General features: G+C 46.5%; 2 long non-coding RNA genes across 3 annotated transcripts in view; both read left to right on the forward strand.

Annotated features, from left to right (window-relative positions):
* LOC110342709 overlaps positions 1 to 19,828 on the forward strand; it is a 43,692-nt gene extending 23,864 nt beyond the window's left edge. For both annotated transcript variants that reach the window (XR_005876903.1, XR_005876945.1), the window contains 2 exons: positions 15,827 to 16,435; positions 18,037 to 19,828. This is a non-coding gene — a long non-coding RNA (uncharacterized LOC110342709). The remainder of the gene's footprint in view (positions 1 to 15,826; positions 16,436 to 18,036) is intronic.
* Positions 5,784 to 13,489, forward strand: LOC110342708. Its single transcript, XR_002384858.2, has 4 exons — positions 5,784 to 6,305; positions 8,302 to 8,432; positions 10,045 to 10,184; positions 12,495 to 13,489. It is a non-coding gene; the product is annotated as an uncharacterized LOC110342708 (long non-coding RNA).
* Positions 19,829 to 20,071: the final 243 nt, after the last annotated feature.

Raw genomic sequence — 20,071 nt, forward strand, 5'->3', positions numbered from 1 at the left:
CTCTCCAGGGAAAGAAGGTTATCACCCAAACCTTATTTAAGAGATTTATTGGGAGGCAGGAATCCAGGAGGGAGCCTGCCCCTGACGGAATAGGTACAGGGCTTATGGGTGGTTTCCTAAGGGGAGGAGATTTTTCAGGGTGGGAATTGGTCCAATTTCAATCCAGTCCAGAGACTGGCTAGATTTTGTGCTCCAGGATTGGTTGGTTTTTGTGCTTAGGGATTGTTTTTTTTTTTTTTTTTTTTTTTTGTGCTCAGGGACTGGTTAGTTTTTGTGCTCAGGGACTGGTTGCTTTTCATGCTGAGCTGGTCAGGGGCAGAGCGTGTTTCTTTGGTTCTGGTTTTGGAGCCAGCGAATTGGCTCCACGCTCAGGGCCCGCATCTTCCAGCCGCAACAAGACGGGGAGAGGAGGAAGTAGACCCTAGGTCCCACCCCTCACCTTTTTTTCAGTTGATCCTGCTGGCAAAGTTAAATAAGTTTTCTCAATTGAGGGTCACTGTCACTGGGTACATCAGCCACACCCCAGGGCAGGCCCAACAGGACTAGTTGTGGCCAACACAAAATGAACCCATGTTGTTGATGTTTATTTTTTTGTGTGGGATTTCTGTTTCACTGTTGTCTTAGTAATCTCTTTTGTTTGTTTGTTTCGTCTTTATGTTTTGGTGTGTGCGTGTGTGTGTGTGCGCACGTGTGTGTGTGTGTGTGTGTGTGTGTGTGTGTGTGTGAGAGAGAGAGAGAGAGAGAGAGAGAGAGAGAGAGAGAGAGAGAGAGAGAGAGAATGAAGAAATTGGATGGGCACAGGGTTGGGAAGCATCTGGGAGGAGTCAGAGGAGAGAAAATATGATCAAAATATAGTGTATAGAAATTTTAAATAAAAATAGACCAGAACTGAGTTTTCTCTACATTTCATTTGGCATAGCTCCCAATGTTAGCTCTTCAAATGTACTAATCAATTCTGTAAAACCCGGCTTTCATCCAGTCCCATCTAGCATATATTTAATCTATTGTCTTTTTTTAAAATTTTTTAAATTTTATTTTCCAGTTTAAATTTAGATAAGAAACAAGGTTGCTTCACAAGTCAGTTCCAGGTCCCGCTCCCATTCCCTCCCCTCCTCCCATGCCCTCTAAAAGTTCAGTTTTAGTCTCTTGAAAAATACCACCCGTGCCTTGGCTTAACTCTTTGAATGTGAGTTATAATAATGTTTTAATGTCTGTCTGCTAAATCAACATCCCAGTTCCGGTTCAGTCGAGATAGAATGACATTTCTTCTCATTATGCCTTATACCTTTTTTTATTTCTTTGCATGCTTAGCAAATACTCCAGACTTGGTGAGTATTATTATTATTATTTTATAATTGTTCTTGAACCATATTCTGGAAAAAGTTACCTGGAGACATTTTGAACTTTTCAGGTCTTGCTTTGATGCAGGAGCCATGAAGCCCTCCGAGCAGGCAGGATGTCACAACCTTTGATTATGGCCAAGCACCCAGACTTACCTCCCAGTGGTGGCCAGCATCCTGCTTGAATGTTGGCAGTAAAAGCTGTTAACAGGAACAGTCCAGATATTGTCAAATGTCCCTGGGGGTAAAATTACACCTACTTAAGAACACTGGACATAGAGTTTGTTTTCTTTCATCTCTGAGGCAAAGCCCTTGGAATACCCAATATATGGCAAGGTTCCAAAGGCCAAAGTGAAAACGGCCTCATTGTTAGACCTCTTGGGAGAAGTTTCCTCATATGAAGATACTGTACACATCAGGGACCCTCCAGAAACACCCTTACTCTGAGAATTTACCTGCTCTCTCTTTCTAGATTTCCAACTCAATCTTCTAGACTTAGGGAGTCTGCTGGTTTTCCTTTGGGTCATATTTCTCTGTTATTAAAACCAGAAACTCCAAAGGCAGCAGCTTGGAAAACTGTGCTGTCTTGTGAACTCTCCTCAGTAGCAGATACCTACTAGTTAATTGTTATTTTTCCGATCACCTTAGAGTTTTCATATTTGAAATGGGAGAGGTAGTCACTAGAACTTCATCTTAGCAGCAAGAAGAGCTTCCCAATAACAAAGAAACAGTGCTACCAATGATATAAAACCCAGAACACTAGAAAGGTAATCGACTTCTACAAAATTACCCAGATATAATCACCGATGACATTTTATTTACTTACTTTTTAATATTTATTTAGTTTTTTGAGACAGGGTTTTTTTGTGTAGCTTTGTAGATCAGGCTGTCCTTGAACTCACAGAGATCCGCCTGCTGTTTCCTCCCGAGTGCTGGGATTAAAGCTGAACGTTTGGTCACTGATGACATTTTAGTGGGTGGTACTTATTTCTCTCTTTATTTATTGAGCTATTGCCATTAAATCCTGACCAATGCTGAATGGATATTCTTTCAGAATGGGTTGATAAAATGGTACCTGTATTTTTTTTAACTTTCATTTCTTTTTTGTTTTTTCTTTTTTTTTTTGAAGCCAAATTAGAGTCTGTTAAGAGGAAGCTTTCAGGCTTGAGAGGTTGATGAGTAGTTAAGGGTAGTGCAGGCCCAGCCTGGTAGTGGATGCCTTTAATCTCTGTGGGTTTGAGGCTAGCCTGGTCTACAGAGTGAGTTCCAGGTCAGTCAGGGCTACACAGAGAAACTCTGTCTCAAACAAACAAACAAACAAACAAACAAACAAACAAACAAGCAAACAAACCAAGAGAACATACTGCTCTTGCAGAGGAAATAAGTTTGGTTCCCAGCACCGACGTTAGGTGGCTCACACCCACCCGAAATTCCGACTCCAGGGGATCTGGCGCCCTCTTCTGGCCTAGGCAGGCCTCCATCGCCTCCCCACAATTTATGGTTTTCTGCACACATTTTAAGGAATCTCTCACGTCTTGCTCACTGGCTTGAAAACATATGTGCTATAACTCCTGCTTGCATTTCGTGGAGAATGTAGGTCTAGTGTGGCAATTCTGTTTCCCAGGTCCAAGCTGAGAGCTGCGGGGTATCTTTTTCTCACTCAGTTCTGAGCATCGAACGCATCCTACAGAATTGTCCAACTACTCCCTCTTCAGTAGCCAAAGACTGCAGGAGGGAGTGAGGCGTGGCCACCTTCAGGCGCCACACCCTGGGTTGTTTTCTTACGGAATCAGTGTACCCGCTCGCCTCATCTGACAGCTTTCATACCAGCACACGTTCACACACACCCACGCAGTACGCATGCAGCGTCACGGCGTTAGCTTATCACCAGCTCTGCCTGCCACACTCTGCGGGTTAGAAAGCCAAGCAGGGACCAGAAGGAAGACAGCTGGCGCATGCGCAACGGCCAAAAGCTAAATATAGGTCACACCAGAGGCTGAGAACCACCAGGAATCCACCCCTCCTCTGCGCACGTCTGCCTCTCGGATCTGCTCTAGCCTCCTTGTTAACGCTCCTTCCCATATTCTCCTATTCGTGTATGACTTCTTCCCAGGGAGACTAGGGAGACGTTTTCAGAAGGATATGCTAGTGATAGGCACGTTCGCAAGCCTTCCAACTTTCCTTCTTTCTTTCCAATGATGGAACTGAACTCCAGAACGACCTAGCGATACGATGTTGCCAATGAAGTACCAGCAGGAAGCTAAAGAATCTGCTGTGTTTCTTGTCCGAGAGCTGCAACATTGCAGAAGGCTGCATACCGCATCAGCTTTGGTCCCCGTGTGAGTAGAGGCCCCGGATATTAAACGAAGATGCCATGCGAGTAAGACATGAATCTTGGTTGCCCGTAGCCACCAGCATGTGGAGGACGCCTGCCCTACAGTACACCTAGTTTGGCTGCTGTATAGCAGAGCGTGGGCTCTACTTTCATGACAGAAGAATGAGATGTATGGCTTGTGGAACATGCATACATGCACACCCCAAAGCTACATTAACATCGTCACCCCAGTGATCAACTGGAGTGGTCAAGAGAGCCGGAAGCTGGCTGGCTTCCTCCTTTTCCATCCAATCAGTGGAGTTCAATGGCACTAATGACAGATCTTCCTTCCTTCCTTCCTTCCTTCCTTCCTTCCTTCCTTCCTTTCTTCCTTCCTTCCTTTCTTTCTAAACACCAGAACTGTTGACTTTTTTTTTTTAATAAGCTTGGCTGAGAAGCAAGGCCCAGCCTTGTCTTCTGTGGCTTCTCTGTCAGTCCAGCCTTGGTGATTGACACTCCGGGCTAGCGTTTTGGGGATGTACTGTGAGTTCACACTCTGGCTTCATGTGATTTTGCAGTTTTGCCTGTTTTTTTCAGCAGCTGCTCTGTGAATACAGAGAGGACTAAACCCCAAGTGGATGCAATTAGCCTGCTGATGTTCAAGTTTCCCTGTTAGCATCTGCGTAGGGCCTGGTTTGTGGACAGATATTGTTTAAATTTGGCTTCATCATGGAATATCTTGTTTTCTTCATCTATGGTGACTGAAGTTTTTTTTGAGTATGGTAGTCTGGGCTGGATCTGTGGTCTCTTAGAGTCTGCAGCTCATCTGTCCAAGTCCTTCTGGCTTTTAGAGTCTCCACTGAGAGACGTCAGGTTATTCTGATGATAGGTCTGCCTTTATTATATGTTACTTGGTCATTTTTGTTTGCAGCTTTTAATATTCTTTCTTTGTTCTGTACATTAAGTGTTTTGATTATTATGTGGTGAGGGGAATTTCTTTCCTGGTTAAGTATGTTTCGCATTCTGTAAGCTTCTTGTACCTTTATAGGCATTTCCTACTTTAGGTTAGGAAGATTTTCTTCTCTGATTTTATTGAAATTATTTTCTGGGCCTTTGAGCTGGGTTTCTTCTTCCTCTATCCCTGTCATGCTTAGATTTGATCTTTCCACAGGGCCTCAGATCTCTGGGACGTTTTTGTGTCAGGATCATTTTTAGATTTAACATTTTCTTTGATCAACATGTCCGTTCTTTTTTCCTCCATCATGTCTTCAACACCCAAGGTTCTCTCTTCCATCTCTTGTATTCTATTGGTGAAGCTTGCCTCTGAGGTTCAAGTCCCTAAACTTTCCATTTCCAGGTTTCCCTCAGTTTGGGTTTCCTTTAGTGGTTCTATTTCCCTCAGTTTAGTGTTGGTTCTATTTCCCTCAGTTTAGTGGTTCTATTTCCTTTAGTGGTTCTATTTCCACTTTGCTGTCTTGAACTGCTCTTTTTCACTCCATTCCACAGTTTGTGTTTACGTGGGTTTCTTTAAGGGATTTGTTAATTTCTTCAGGGACCTCTGTCAGACCCCATGAAGACTGCATTGCTGAGACTTAGGAGTGGCAATGGCTAAGAGGAATGTGACTGAGGGCGTCCATGGAGGGGGTGGTGGGGGGTGGCAGGGGGTGGTAATGTTGTGGGGGGGTGGGAATCAGGCTGTTCTACCAGAATCCCTTGGAAATGGGGGCAGAGATAGAGGAGAGGCTGCGGCGGGTGATCTGCTACAGAGCTGGGATGAGACTGGGGACTGGGCTCGAAGGAATGGAGAGGTGAAGATCTACAGTTAGCTTCCCTGCTTCCCTGGCCAGAGCAGCTTGAGGGTTGCCAGGAGTGCCTGTTGGAGTTGGGGCTGGGATAAAGCAATGAGTGGCTGGGAGGTGGAGGGGGGGCATCTGTGTGATCCACTGGAGATGATGGGGGCGGGAGGGAGGCTGCAGCTGGTGTTCTTTTGCAGAGCTGCTGTAGGAGGAGACAGTGCTCCGCCATTAGTCATGTGACTTATTAGAGGCCCATACAGATGAGGTAATAAAAGGGCGGTTTACCGCACTGCTAACCACACCCACTTTAGGCGTGACTAAAGACGTATATGGACGTAGGCGGTGAACTACGTCACTAGACAGGCCCACTTTTGGGTGTGGCTAGGGTCCTGTACAGAGGAAGGAATAAAAGACTGTTAGCAGAACATGTCGCCCTCTTTCCAGCTTCCAGTTCGGCGGTGGAAAAATACTGGGCTCATGTGGTGCGCTCCCTGACCAGCAGGAAAGACAAACACCAGACAAGGATTCTTCCCAAATCATGCTTTATTGGAGCCTCCTGGTTGAAGGGAGAGCAGGAAGCGAGAGACCCCGAGCAAAGACTGCAGCTGCTTATATAGGAACTAAGGCGACGTGCACTCGTCCTATTGGTCGAGCACCTCCCCCCCCCCAGACATTCCAGGCTTCCCGATTGGTCTAGCAAGCTGAGGACAATACGCATGCTCGAGTTGGTGATTCTGGTTATGACCTTACATGGAGTTGTTTACTCCAACCCTGCAGGGGCCCAGCGCCATCTTGGAATGGCGGCCACACATCTCGGCTCCCTGCAGGCTCATCTGGGTTGCTTGTTTTTCTCTTGTGAGTAATTTCTACAATACTTACTTATACTTTCAATAAGTGTGCCATTTATCGTTGCAGCATCAGAGCTGCGATGACTGGAGGCTTGGATTTGGAGGAACGGAGGGACTGATATAGATTGCAGTCAGCCTATCTGCTTCCCTGGCTGGAGTTAGGTTGTATTCTTACGTTCCTGGACTCCTTTCTTTCTTGTTTACACATTTAGGTCATAGCTGTGGTTAAGTGTCATTGATGGGCACTAACTGGGTAGAAGGTTGATGTAAGTCAGTCAGCAAACCGAACGAGTCTGTTTCCATCAAACCATATCTTAAATTATGAGCAGAACTCTAACTCAATTTTTATCAAGTTCTTACAGAAGTCTTCCAAGTAGAAATCGTGTTGAGCCGATGTCCCGAAGAGATGAAACTCATAACTAGTAGCTCCATTTGCATACAAATGATTTGCTCTCTTGGAGGGGTTGTTTTGGCAGGGGCCTCTGCAGTCATATTCTGTCCAATCAGCTGCTCAGTAGAACCCGTGCATGGGCCACAGTGAACCCCAGTCTAACCTATGCTGAAATAGTATGAAGACTGATTCGTGTACTCAGAAGAAATAGAATGTTATTGAATGTAGCTGGGTGATTTTCAAACAGCAATCAAGCTTTTAAAAAATTACAATTGCTTATTTCTTCCTGGGGAACAGCAGAAGAGTAGAAATCTCAAATTGATTATGAAGTTTTATCATGTACAGAATGAGCTGTTGAAAACAGAAATCAAATTGGAGAGGATTTGGCAAACAATATTCCTGTGCGCCTTAGGATGTGGACTGGAAACCAGTTCTCCAGTCATGACTTTCTCTCATCGTTTGGAATACTCTTCATGTTGGATACAGTGTGGGTGGTGTCCTAGTGGGATTCAGCGACTGTAGCCATAAAGTGACTGAAATTGGATAGCTTACTTGCCTGTGCCTATCAGTGTTAATAACAGGCCTGCTCGTTCTTCTTAGTTCAATGAGATTACATGCGCTCTTCATCTCAGGTCGGACATCAGAGTCTTCCCGTTCTCACTGTGGTGGCACACGATTTCAGAAAAGACTCAAATTCTGTAATCTGTGTCTAGAAGGGATATCTCCAAAGGGGTGGGAAGGATGCCTGGAGATGGCAAGGATGCTGGGACTTGTATCACCCAGATATAACAAGACAAGGGGGCACTGGTGCCTGGGATCTGGGGCCAGCAGCCGTGACGAATGAGAAACCACAAAGCAGGAACTGAGGTCTTCACGGCGAGCACCCAGTGACTCATGAGAAGAAGCCGGTGAGCCCATCTCCCGATCCCACTCTGCCTTGTGACCCTCCGATCTCTGCTCTTTCTTGGTGAATTCTCTTATCAGCCAGATCCAACTGGGAGTCAGAATTGGACAAGGGAGCCTGTGGCTGCAGTCCCAAGGGCAATGTGTCAGATCTCTATTGTTTGGTAACTCCAAAAACCGTGTGAGTTTACAATGACGAGCATCCTCCCGCAGTCTCTACAGAACAGGACTCAGATGTCTGAACCGTGGCTCCAGCCTGTTGAAGGCTGCGTCTGAAGAAGGCAATGGAGGCTGTAGCCTCCTGAAAGGATAGAGAATTTAACAGCTCCTCTGCCCACACGGGCTTCAGCTGGAGACCCCAGCAGCCGTGCTTGCTTTCTCTTGCTGTGACAGATACCACGACCAAAATCTACTTAGGTAGGGAAGGGATGATTTCATTAGGCAGCTTACACCTGTAATGAAGGAAGTCAGAGCAGGAACTCAAGACAGGAACCTGGAGGCTGGAGCTGAAGCAGAGCCCATGCAGGAGCGCCGTCTCCTGGCTGGCTCTCCATGGCTTGCTCAGCTTGCTTTCTTAAAAAGAAAAATCTAGGGCTGAATGCCCAGGGGTGGCACCATTTACAATGCGACAGGCCCTCCCATACTAATCATTAAGCAACGATTGTCTTTAAAGGTTCGCTACGATACTAAGTAACATTCTGTAATTTAGCTTTTCTGCATGTCTACTCTAACACCCGTGAGGCGGCACTCTTCCGTATCACAGAGCCTGGCCAGCATCCTCTCTGCATTTGCCATTGTGTGTGATGCTGTGGAAATTCCGGCAAGGTCGTGGAAACACAGGTAGGTTGGCCTCCAAACACTGAGACTCGGTGACTACATGGAGCGCAATCAACCAATTTGTAGCTGTTAAAGAAATTTAAATTCCCTGGTGGGCAAAAGCAGGCTCCTCTTAGAAGTGGAACAGGAATGTTAGTTTGTAGTTTAGCAATCAGCGTAATATTGTCCATCATGAAAGCATCTACAAAACCTAGAAGTTTGAATGCCAGAAACTGACAACATGAAATCTATTTAAAGATACAATATTCGGAAGGTTTGGGATCACTCTAAGAATTATTTTATGGTTCTAAAAAAAACACAGCTTTCACAGTGGTTATGTGCTGAGAATTACACGTGTGTCTGAATATTTGTTTACCCTCTCAATTCATGTGTTGGAATAGGGGAAGGGTCTTTGGGCAGCACTTAGGTCATGAGGGTGGAGTGCCTCATGAATGGTGTTAGTTTTATGCAGAGGCCAGCACCCTAACTTCAGCTACTTTCTGAGGATACTAGAGGTCAGTCAGATGCCTATAACCCAACCAGGATCTGCACAAGAACCTGGAGGTGAGCCCTCAGAACTGAGAAAGGAACGCCCCCGGTTTATAAACCATCTCGTCCGAGACTGTTTACAGCAGCTGGAACAAAGGCAACTCAACTTTGAAAAGCCATGCTGGAAGGGTTTTTGAAAAATGATTCCTAATCTAGTGTGCTACAGTATCACACACGTGCATACTGTATTCGGCTCACCCTGTCTTCCCGCCCTCTCCTGTTCCTGGTCTACCCCGTGACAAGTCTTCCTCCTCTCTACCTGTTTGTTCCTCTCCAGGCTCATGACTTTTGATTTGGTTCTGTGATCCATCCAGGTTAGCCAGGGCCATCTGTGTAACCACTGGATTAGGAGTATGCATTAGAACCTGGTGAGGCCACCTTAGGTACACAGCTGAATGTAGCAACGCCCCCTTTCCCGATCAGTAGACGGTTCAGCAGTGAGGGACAGGACCCCTAAGACCTTCTCCTGTCCGTGCCTGGCTGTTGATGAACTCCTTCTTGTGCATGCCAGTGGAGGCAACTGCAGCTGCTGAGAGTTGGTGACTGCCGTGGGTGTGTGTTGTCTAGAAGATGGCTTTTTTTTTTTGTGGCCGTCCTCACTATGATTTACAGTGGCGACACTTTTTTTCTTCCCCCATCTTTTCTTCCACAGTATTCTATCCATGACCTCAGCAGGGCTGATACAAAGGCTTTGTTTAAGTCCCAGCACTCAGCCACCATTTCCTCTTGGCATCGTGTGCAGTCAGAAATCTCTGCATTTGTCACAGTTCACTTGGAAAGAGACTTCTTCGATTAAGGATGCACGTAGCATTTCATTACGGTTACAAGCGTACAATTTAGAAGGCGGTTTAACAAGACGTCAGTTTAGCTAGACAACAGCATTAAGTTCCGTTCTAGGGCCCGTGACTCCCTGCACCATATACACAAGCATGGATTTCCTCCTGTGAAATAGGGCTCAAGATGAACCAAAGGTTGGTTACCCCCATATCAGCCATGCCTCCATTGCACATTTTGCCTGGTGGGTCGAGATCATGGTTTGTAGGGTGCGTATCTGGCTTATGACTGTTGTCTCCTCTATTTTCCTCAGCAGCTTGCAGAGCACCTTCCGGCTCTATGAAAAGTAGTTGGCAGAGAGGAAGCTGCTGGCGTGTTTCAGTTTGATTTCTCTGTATCACACAACCCAGATGCATGATGATCTCCGGTCATAGGATCACCTAGTTCCAGTAGGTAGGGAAGACATTCCCTACTTCAATGTTTAGAGGCCTCTAGGTTCTCCCCGTCGGTCTTGCTTTTAAAGAAGAAAATAACGTGACCCAGTTCTGGTGCTCCCGATATGGGTGAGAACTGCTGAGTACAGTTGTGAAGGCATCGTTTTGAATAGATTGCGAGCCACCCAGGGGGTGGACTTTGTGTGTAAGTGGGTTTCCTGTGATGGTTTGACATGGTGTGTCAAGGGAGATGTCTTTGTGTTGGCAGTGTTGTACACGGCAAACAGCAGTGAAGGTGAATGGGCACTGGGCAGGTAGGTTATGGGGCTTTATCTAGGGCAGATATTTCCATCACAAACAAGCTATTAATGTTTCAATCTGACATTGTCAGTCTCAGGGGTTTGGGCAGCACACAGAAAACAATGAGGAGTCTGTGGGCAGAAACTGTCAGCGTAACTTGCAACCAGGAGCCTCACAGTCCACACAGTCACGCTTTTCTCTTCTATTTATTTTTTGCCGTGCTTGGGATCGAAGGCACGCATTTTACCCCGACCGTATTTATCGTGGCTGCATTCTGTAGTGGTGGCTGCTTTTTTCCCCCTCTGTTCACAAAGGACTGCTCAACAGGGCTAGAGTTCATAGAGGAATGTGCTGGGAACCTCCAGGTGCACACTGTTGTGTCCCGGCACTGCTGGTGACTGCTCAGCTGTCTTCGCCAGTCATTAGTTACAACATCCAAAAATACATACTGTCTGTTGAAAGAGGCAGTCACCATACTGCTTCCTATACTCTTAAATATTGCGATGATGGAGATACCTAAGCAATTGCCTACCAGACCACTTTCCTGGCTGCAGGGACAATGTGACCCTGGAGGCTCCTTTCCCCACAGCTAGCCCAAACATTGACTGAGAAGCTGTTGGCTACCAACTGTGCTCAGAAGTCTGGTACTGTTAGCTGCCCGGCGTCCAGAGATGTTCACAGGAAGCCGAGCAGCCCTGCTTGCTGATTCCGGCCTGCTTGTTGTCCAAGCCACCCAGAGAGCCTTGGGGCTTTGCCGCATCAGCTCTGCAGTTTGATCACACTATATACTCCTCCAGTTCTCCCTCACACATGCTCCCCTATGCTAGAATGCCTTGCACACTGCATGGCGAGACCAACTCTTGCTCATGCCACAGACTCACGGCAGGCCTACTTCTGAGGATGTTCCGGTGCTACGGAATGAGTGTAGGCTCATCTTTGAGGCCCCCCTCCCCTGAATCTTCCCTACTCTGTTCCTTCAGGAATACATTTCTCCAGCTGTTTGGGGTGATGTACACACGTCCCCGCCCCCTGCCCTGCCTCGGGGTGATGTGAAGGAGCAGCCTTCAGGGCAACCGGGCTAATGGGCTCAGAAGTACGGCATGAGCTAGGAGGCACACAAAGCCTCTGTTGGGTTTCGGTTCTCCAGTAGACCTAGTGAGTTCCTCAATGCCAAGGCTGCTTTGCCTGCTCTATCCCCAGTGCCCACCAGCGAAGCTCCTCAGGCATATTCGAAAACAAACAAAAATCTTCCAACCTTTGTTGGGGACCAATGAGAATTCTTCTTTGTTCCCCTTTCCATCTGGTCTCTCGTACCCTCCAATTCCCAGGGGTGACCATGCCTCGCCAAGGACATCTTTCCTGCCCACTGTTTACCTCTGTCCTCTTCTTCTTGTCCCTTTAATTTAGCATAGAGGGATCAGGCAAGCTCTTGTGCATGTGTATATGGTATATGTACATGTGTATATGCATGTTCACATGTATGTGTATATGATGTGGAAGCCAGAGGCTGATGTTGGGCACTTTTCAATAGCTTTTCCACTTAATTCATTGAGGTAGGACTTCTCAGTCAAACCCAGAGCTCACCGATACGGCAAGCCTTGCTCCAGTGATTCCCCGTTCTTCATCTTCAGAAGCTAGAATTATAGTTGGGTCAAAAACGCCTGCCTGGCATCTTACATGGTACTGGGGATTTGAACTCTGCTTCTCGCACTTGCCTGGCAAGTGCTGGGACCACTGAGCCATCTCCCCAGTCCAACTTTCTTTTTCTTTTAGCTACAGGGTCTTACTCTTAGCAATGGCCAGCCTGGAACTCACTCCACAGTGCAGACCTCAAATTCACACAGATGCTCCTGCCTCAACTGTCCATGTTCTGTATTTAGAGGTGTGCACCACCATCCACTCTTGATAAGTTATGTCTGATGATGAAAACAACATTTTCATCAGAGGGGGAAAAAAGCACTTACACAGTTAATGGTAAATAACCATCGAGGTCTTACTGCTCCTGAAGATCCTGTCTCTGCCCTTCCAGAGTTCCAATTACCACCCAAGAGCCTGAGCCAACCCCTCCTCTTCCTTATAAGGGGTCACATCTGCACACCTGAAGCCACGCCCATAGGATGAGGCCACCTCAGAAAACCCACCAGCAAAACAAGATGCCACAACAAGGGATAGAAACTGTGACAATCAGCCGGGCATTGGTGGCACAGTCCTTTAAAACCAGCACTTGGGAAGCAGAGGCAGCTGATCTCTGTGAGTTCAAGGCCAGCTGGGTCTACAAGGCGAGTTCCAGGACAGGCTCCAAAGCCACAGAGAAACCCTGTCTCGAAAAAAGCAAAACAACAACAACAACAAAAACCGATTACAATCAGTCTCTGAGGGCTTCATTTGCAATGCAAAAGAATTTCAGTTCTTTCAAAAATAAATACTTGTGTGCAAGAGTTAATCATTAACAAAATCTCGTAAAGGAAAGCCAGGTTTCCAGAGGAGCTTACTAAACTCATGACGGCACCTCTGGGATGGGGCTAAGTTTGTCTTTCGTTGGATGTCTGGGCCTTGAGGTTTGTGTTCAAGCTTTTGTTTTCCTTTTTCTAGTAAGACAGAGGTCAGAAGAGTTGCAAGGACCACAGCTACTCCACTTGTACATTTGTTAGGTAGAACTGAGGTGTGAGTTGTACCCTCTGCTGGTCTGTTGTAACTCCTGGGCCCCAGCCCCTGCTATAAAGACTCAATTTAAAAAAAAATCAGAGTGTCTTAACCAACAGAGGGCCCTAGACAGCCTAGGCAGTGAAGTGTGAGGCGACCAAGAAAGCTACAGTGGTCATTTGGTAGCTGCCGTCTCCAGTTGGCCCGAAAAGCCCATTTTCGGTTAAACGGAGGCTGCAGATAGGTTGTTCCCCATTGTATGGAGAACTAAGGGGCCTTTGCCTGCAAGTGCGCTGATGAAGGATTTGTATCCTCTAAAGGACTACATTGCAGTATCATTTATGTTGCAGTTTTGGACTCCAACCCTTTGTAGACACTTTCTTTTTTTTTAATTTAATTTAAATTAGCAACAAGTTTGCTTCACATGTCAATCCTAGCTCCCTCTCCCTCCCCTCCTCTCCCGCCCCCCTTCAACCCTCCCTCAACTCCTTCCCCAATCCTCACTCTACTCTCCCCTGAGACCATTCTTGGGGGATCTCGAAAGTCTCTTTGTAGACATTTTCAAGCATCGTGGGGTGGGGGGGGAATAGATCTACCCACTGTGATTTGGGGTGGAACCTCCTTACCTCGTGACTACGCCCTCATCTTATAAATATCCATAAAACTTCAGGTCCACAGTGCAGACCCCGCTGAGATGCCGCCCTGCCTTTGGGGGCAGCACCGTTTGCTTCTCGCTGAACCCTCTTCTTCCAGGAGACAAGAACTGGGGGACCCCGGTTAAGCGTTCAGTCTCCCTACAGCTCCGAGAGGAGGGAAGGGAAGATTTTAGCTAATTCCACAGACAGGAAAACACAGGCTCAGGGAGAGTCAAATGAAGCCACACTCCCTGCTCTGCCGTTTGGGCATCTGCCTTCCTGCCCATCCGTAGGAGAGCATTTTCCTTCGAGGATTCCCAGAATTTCAGTAGGGGTGTGGGAGTCAGGTGTAAGTGGAGCGAGTCCCTCTGACTCAGAAAGAAGACATGATTCATTTTTGGTTTGTCTTCTCTCTTGTGCCCCTCATCTTTCCTGGTGTCGCTTCTCTGTCTGGATTTAGGCTTTGTTCCTTTGCTAGGCTTTTGGTACTCTGGGCTGGGGATGGACCCAGGTTGGCGCAGGGTAAGGACATGTTGGTGTTGACATTTCCTGTCTCAGAGTCCTCCCCAGCTGCCTTCTGGTCGATGGTCAACCCTTTTCCCCCTGAGTTTCTGCCTTCTAGCTAGGTGGGTGGGATTCAGCAGGGGCTGTCTTCCTGCCATTCTATACCAAAAACCACGAGAAGAGTCTTCAAACTTCTGCCTCCCTGCACTGCTCCATCTCTCGGGGTTGTGCTCGCACATCAGGTGGAGGCAAACCGCTGGACCTTCTGAGAACCTCTTCCAGAAACAGCCTGAGAGGGCAGACGTGGGGGCTCTGTCCACCCTGGGACGAGCATAGGTGGCAGCTGTGACCTTAGGCCTACTTTACCTTTGTAAAAACTTCCTGAAGCTGGGTTTGGGATGCCAAGGCAAGAGTACATAATAAGCCTGGGCTACATAGTAAGACCTTGTCTCAAACAAAACAAAACAAAACCAACACAGAGCAAACACAAACAAAACCTCAAACCAAAACACCCTAAGATTTTCTATTCCTTGAGGGTTTGCTGCGTGCAAAGCAAGTAGTTAAACGCAGCATACCATTTCATCCCTTATAAATCAGCCTAACAAAGCAGGTCACGCTCTCTTCAGTTAAAGACAAAGAAATGAAACAGCAACGCTGACTGGGCTACTAAAGGCAACACAGCAGTCAGTAACGGTGTTTATATTCACAGTGAGCTTGGCTGATCTTTTGAGAGCCCTCATTTGGGATTTAATTATATTGGTAATAAAATCATAACCACTCATGTGACAAGGAAGCCTTCGCTGTACGATGGGGGAGGAGACGTCAGGTCTGGGAGCCCACGGGGGACACAGTGACGTGGACTGGGCTTCAGAGGGTTTTCGTTCACTGGAACAAGCCGACCGTCTCACATTTCACACTGGAGATGTGAAGAATTATTGAAGAAGGACACCACACGTGTCCCACTCAATCTCAGCACGACAAGCTTCCTTTTTTATTTTGGCCATAGAAGAAGCAGATACTAGATATTTTAGACTGAGTGTCTCTCCTCAACCATAAACACAAAAATCCACCTTCAGGTTGGTGATGGCTTCATTTCTACGGCGTCTCTCATCATCTGCAATGGGGCGTAGCAGACACTCGGTGCCAACAACACCTTTCTGTCACCTGGGCACCTATGATGCTGCTGCTCAGCCGCACCCTGCAGTGTCAGTAGGTGGCAGTCTGGCTCTGCACTCACTGTGCCCAGGGTGATGTGGGATTCCAGGATCCGTGTGCCAAAGAAATCCCCACCACCCTCCTTCGTCAGATCTTTGGAACCTAAAGGCAACACATTCTCCAGACCCGAAAATGCAAATGCTGTGCCTGGCCGTCCAAAGAAACCCTTGGTTTCTCTTAGTTGAATTTCTGGGCAGGCTCTCCAGTGCCTTTGATCTTTAGCAGTTGTACGGGGCAACCAACTGCGTCTTGGCCGTGATAGCACTACTGAGTCTGCTGGATGCCCGCCCAAACCCAACCCATCTGGGCGGGGTCTCCAAAATGACCTCTTCTCCTATCACAGCTGCTTCCTATTGTTTTGCAGCTTCCTGTTTCCTGCTCCGAGAGCCATAAGATCGCGAGATCACACCATAGCGATGAAGTCATTGTGGTTCTCCAACATAACTGTCAACGAAGACACTGATGACGCGGCGTCACGTGGCATCTGTGGGCCATGATGGCTGACGAGCGGAAATTCATTCACCAAGAAGATAGACCCTAGAGGTGCAATCATGGGGGTCTTGCTGAACGAAAGAGAAGAGAGTCTCCTGTGCGGCTGTGCGGATTATACTCTTGTTTAGATCAAATGGTACCATGGTACACTTCATTCACTGAATTATGTTCTGTAGAGCCTTTTTGGAAGATCATCTATTCGTGATAGTCTGGAATCACCCTACCTGCTAGAGAGAGGAAGTCAATCTTTAGACATTTAGATCACCACATGGACTTTTAACCTACAGCACCCCAATTTCTTTAAGCTAAAAGATTCATTAAATTACTTTGACTCTATTGGCACCCCAACTAATTTGATCAGCTTGATTAAGCAAATCTTCCTTTGGTTTGGAGCTTGGTCTAGAAACAAGGAATTGATTAAACAATTTAATGATTTGGGTCAGTTTCCTCTGTCTTCCTTTCAAGATGTCATCGCTCATTGGTGAGTGTCAATAAGGCTCTTCAGGCAGCATCCACAACTCCCCTGGAAGCCACTTTATTCCTCTTCAGTCAGTGATGAGAATCTATAGCCTTGAATTAACCTTGAACTAGAAAGTGTCTGTTCTGAGTGTCGGGAAGCGTTTCCGTTTCCTCCCTGATATCAGGCTCCTGGAATTTGGCCTTTGGAGATGGCCCTGGGAGACTTTAAAGGCAGTCTTTAAAAGTGTCTTTGTGTTTGCACGGATAAACAAATGCTCTGCCAGTCACATGTTAGAGCCATGGGGTAGCTGTCACTCATATCAAGGGAGCCACCAAGAAAGAGTTGTGTAGACATGCCCAGAAGGGAGGAGGGCATGAGGATTTGGGGAATCATTAAGAAAAAAAGTTAGAGAAGATACATAAACTGCCTTTCTCAGTCCCCAAAGCGCTTTAGGACACAGCTTGTTAGTGCCCTCTCCATTCTGTTTACTGATTTGATGATTGGGATATTCTGTCTTTTCTCCCTAGATCTTGTTTTATGATGAGACTTTAATTCTGTACTGGGAGGTGTTTTTAGCCATTAAAAGTACTTCAAAATGGGATGGCCTATGGCTTGATAGAACAACATTGACTGTGGAACTAACCAAGGGAAACATCTCCTATTGGTCAATTAAGTCATTGGCCTTGGAAGTAACCAAGTAGAGAGTGTCTGTGAAGAACCAGAATGACCAGAAGTTGAAGTTCAGATGAGTGAGGCAGGTGTTTCTTCCAAAGGGGGACTTCTGGGAGACATGGAATTTATGTTGATACTTGAAGAACACACAAGAAAGTGATAGACAAGACGAGGGCATGGCGGGGCCTGGGAAGGGAACTGCTTAGTAACAAGGTCGGTCTGGGTAATGTGTCTTGTCCCCCGTAGGGTCCTGGGGCCCCACCTGTCTACTGTACTCTACCATCAAGCTTTCTTTGATTTTGTTTCCACCTGTGTCCTCTTAACTAACTCGGTATGCAGCTGTTCCTTGGTGTGCTAACCATGATAATTCCTTCTTGTCCCTTGGGCAGTTTTCTTTGTCCCCAACTGAATCCCATTGTACCTGGGATTAAAGAGGTGAAGTTTATGCTTCTACTGAAAACCCAAAATATGGAAAACCCTATCCATCTACTTTTCAGCCTACCTTCCATCTTGAATTGTCCATCACTCCATCCGGTTAGCTTTTCTGACTTGTCCAAACCTCCCTTGTGAGACTTTTGGTAAAGTCCCTCTAGAAATCCTTACTATAATGGTGCTGAGGCTGAGCTTGGGACCGTTATGCTGTACAATTAATTGCTTTGTCTTGCATTCACGTCTGTCATTTTGTGTGCACAGCTGTGTAACAGACTGTTAACATCGGGATCTAATGTAATATACATTTATGAAATCTTACTGTGAGGGTCCTAAATTTGAGTAGACTTATCTGGATTTTCTGCCTAGGATTTCACAAATCAAAATGTGACAGACTGCCTTTTGCATAGAGGTTTTGGAAAAGAATTTGCTTCCAAACTCAGCTGTGTTGAGACAGGTGCTGTGATCTGAATGTTCTATCCTTGCCCAAACTCATATGTTGAAATCCTACTCTCCCCCAGGGTGATGTGTATTACTTCTTTCATTGCTCCAATAAGACACCAGAAAGAGGCAACTGTTTTACAGAACATTCCTGTGAACTGGAATATTCCATCTGGAAAGCAGGATCTTCAGACTCAGAAAATAAAACTGGCCAAAGTTCAGGACACATACAACTCACTAATCTCAGGAAGGCCTCGAAACTTACAAAACTCACAACGTCCATTTCTCAAGGTTACATGAACTGCAAGGACCGCGGGGAAGAGACAAGTGCTCCCTGCACGTCAAGCTGCCCAAGAGTTGTACGAGTTGCCCCAGAAACGCAGCTTTCATAACTTGTCACCCATGCTAGGGTGGCCCTTGTGTTGATGCAGCTGCCGTTAAGTCATCCGTGCCTCTGTAAGTAACTCCTCACTTCTACTCTCTTCAGTCACCTCAATAAGCTCACTGATTCACTGCAACGTGTAGTCTTCCCTCCAGACGCTTGGGCCCTGCCATTGTCTCAGCCCCCAAATAACACACAGGATGCTATGTTAATTATAAGCTGTTGGCCGTTTGCTTGTTTTCTTACTGACTATCTCTGACTTAAGTAGTTAGCCTATAATTGCTCATCTAAGTGTTTCCATGAGGTCTACTCTTACCGGAGGAAGGGTCCGGGCATGTTACTTCTCTGGCATCCTACATCGTGACTGGCTGTGCCTCTCTTTCCCAGAATCCTCCTCGACTCCTAGTCCCACCTATCTTGCTTCCCTATTGGCCAACAGTGCTTTATTTAATCAACCAATAAGACAAGCACATATACACAGAAGGACTTCCCCCATCAGTTCACCAAGACTTTGTTCTATTGTTAGCTCCTTATCAGAGGTTAATGGATGTTTGTTCACATCTTTTTAGAGAAAGTCACAAAGCAATAGCTTGGTTCATAGTCTGAGGGGACAAAGCCCATCACAGTAGAATAGGCTTGGTAGTTCCTCACATCAGGACAGATCAGGAGGTCCATAGAGAGCCAGGCTATGAACCTCAAGGCTTCTCAAAAACCCAGCTCCTCCATTAAGTACCACTTCCTGAGGTTTCAAACACAGCATCACTGACCAGTGTTGTCCAAATGTTTAAACCACATGAGCCTGTGGGGACTGGTGGTATAATAGATCACATCCAAGCCATAATAGAGGTTATTAGAAGTTAGGGCCCTTCGAGTGGGAAATCTGGTCATGAGGGTAGGACCCTCATGAGTGGGATTAGTGCCCTCTTGAAAGAGGGCGGAAGGAGTGTGTCTACTCTTCCTGTCAGGTGAGGACGCATAATTCTCCCCCCATGAGGAAGATACATGAGTCTCTGATTCTGTCGGAACCTTGAGCTCAGATGTCTCAGCCTCAGATTCCTGTGTATAAGTCACTTGGTTTACTATGATATTTTGTTGTAGAAACCTGAGACTCTGAGTGGGCTCCGGCAGCAGAATTCCTTTTGTGATGGCTGGTGGGGTGTCCTGGTTGGTTCTTATTGTCAACTTGACACAACCCAGAGTCACCTGGGCTGGAACCTCAGCTGCAGAATTGCCTCCAGCGTAGCAGCCTGCGGTCCTGTCTGGGAGATGACCAACACGAGAGGACTCAGCCCCCTGTGGGTGGCACCATCCCTAGGCAGATAGAGTTAGGCTCTATGAACAGCTCTAGCTGAGCATGTCAGTCGGCCAGCAGTCAGCAATGGTCCTCCACGGTTTCCACCTCAGTTCTGACTCGGGTTCCTCCCTTGACTTCACTCACTGAGAGACTGTGACCAGGAAGTGTAGGTTTAAATAAATTCTTTCTTTGCCTACGTCGCTTTTGCCATGGTGTTTTGTCACAGCAATAGAAAGCCACTACGACAATTGCCCTAAATAAAAATGTAACGTGTATACAATGTTCTGTTCTGTGGATGCAACATGCTTTTCTGCCATTCCCTCTTATTAAATACTTAGGTAAATCTGTTTCTTAAATGGTGCAATGCACATCTTTGTGTTTTCCATGACAGCACTCTAGATGTGAGACTTGTGTGTTGAGAATATAAAAATTTTAAGAT

Source organism: Mesocricetus auratus, unplaced genomic scaffold (genome assembly GCF_017639785.1).
Source record: "Mesocricetus auratus isolate SY011 unplaced genomic scaffold, BCM_Maur_2.0 Super-Scaffold_2245, whole genome shotgun sequence".
NCBI lineage: Eukaryota > Metazoa > Chordata > Mammalia > Rodentia > Cricetidae > Mesocricetus > Mesocricetus auratus.